Consider the following 1,786-nt stretch of genomic DNA (forward strand, 5'->3'; position numbering starts at 1 on the left):
ACGAGATGGACCAGCCAGGTGGCATCATTGATGGACTCAGGTGTGGCGGCGGTAGTGAGGTTGGCCCAGGATCGAACATTGTTTCATTCTGCTGTGCATGGGGTCGCTATGAGTCGGTTCCGACTTGATGGCACCTGACAACAACAACAACAATGGGTGTTATCTTTGGGAATGGTTTGCCTCCAGAATATAAATGGATGCTCTGACAAAGCACATCTACTTCTATCTCCTCCTTTTCTACCCTTCTTTCCCATTCTCTTTCTCTCCTGATCTCGCTCCTCTCTTTTTCCAGCAACACTGCACAGTAATTGTTCACTGATCTCTGGTTCTAAAAATATGAGCCTGCAGAGGTCTGTGGGCTGTATATTTTGTATATGGCAGCGACCACAATCCCATACTCCAACAGAAGTTCCTAGACAACAACCTTACCTACAAAATTGTATCTCCTCAGTTCACACAATGACATGAGCTATTTTTTCTTCATGTGTGTGTATATGAATATATTTATATGTATATATGAGAGAGAGAATCCTGGTATGATGTTGTTGTATAAGAATTGGGGCTTGATGGCAGCTAGGGTGGAGGTGCAGTGAAGTTCACTGTCAGCAATAACACAGAATACCAGGCAAAGCAGATCCAGGGCAGAGCTCCAAAACTCAGAACCACAGAGATAGGAATATTTTAAAGGTTTGAAGGCTATAGCCTGTGGAATTTGGAACTGAAGTAAAAAATCATGTACTTTTGAATCTGCCAGGTCAGGCTTGGAGGCCCGGAGCCAACATTCTGGGTGAGACCAAAAGGCAAGATGAAACAGGGGGAGCAGAAACACCACAGAAAAACACTACTGGAACCTTGGGACAAGGACACTGGAGGAGCAGAGAAACAATAATCAGAAACATCACCATAGAAAGCTTGTAAGTCTGTCTTCTGCCTATAACTGATTGGAATACCTAAAAGGGGGCTACAACGTGCCCAGTGAAGGAGGCTTCCTGCGGAACCTCTGCAATACATAAGACTATAGGTAGAAGCCTGAACCACATCCAGATCTCCAGACATGGGAAATTTCCACTTAAAAGGATGAACAGACCAACCTGGAATGGCTAGAAGAACAGAAGATACTTCTTGAAAGGAAGACCTACAGGAAAAAAACAAAAACAAAAACAAAAACAAAAAACAATAGAGCAGACCAACTGTTACTACAAGAACAAACAAGATGCTTGCCCAGGAAATATCAAGGCAAGTGGCCAAGTTCCCTCAGTGCAAACGTCCTTCCAAGACTAAGATTCAATGGGAATACACGCTCTGATTGGTGACCATGTTCATCACCAATAAGGGGAAGAAAGGAAAAAACAGCAATGAAGTGGCGAGCTAAGCCCTACAACGTTCAATAGACTTCTATGAACACAAGTCAAGATGGCCAGCAGTGTAGCAAGACCTGGGAACTCTTGGGCCCAGAGTCAGGGACATAACCATAGAGGACTAAAGTGGAGAGTGAAGCGTCCAACTGATAAGGAGAGAGGGCATATGCACAAGAACACCCACACTTGCAGATAATACCCACTTGACCTGGCTTCAATGACTGGATTATCAGAGCTCAACCAGAAGAAGAAAGAAGAGGAAAAAAAGATTAATCTGATACAATTTAATTAACTTGATCTACACCTATCGATGTAGTAGCTCAAAAAGAGGAAACAAATTCTTACAGCAAGAATCATTCCTATCCCCTCCACACACAGAGTAGACAGGGATGGGCAACTTGGACATTGGCTACCCAAAATGGGGGCAG

This window comes from Chrysochloris asiatica, unplaced genomic scaffold (genome assembly GCF_000296735.1).
Source record: "Chrysochloris asiatica unplaced genomic scaffold, ChrAsi1.0 scaffold00248, whole genome shotgun sequence".
NCBI classification, from domain to species: domain Eukaryota; kingdom Metazoa; phylum Chordata; class Mammalia; order Afrosoricida; family Chrysochloridae; genus Chrysochloris; species Chrysochloris asiatica.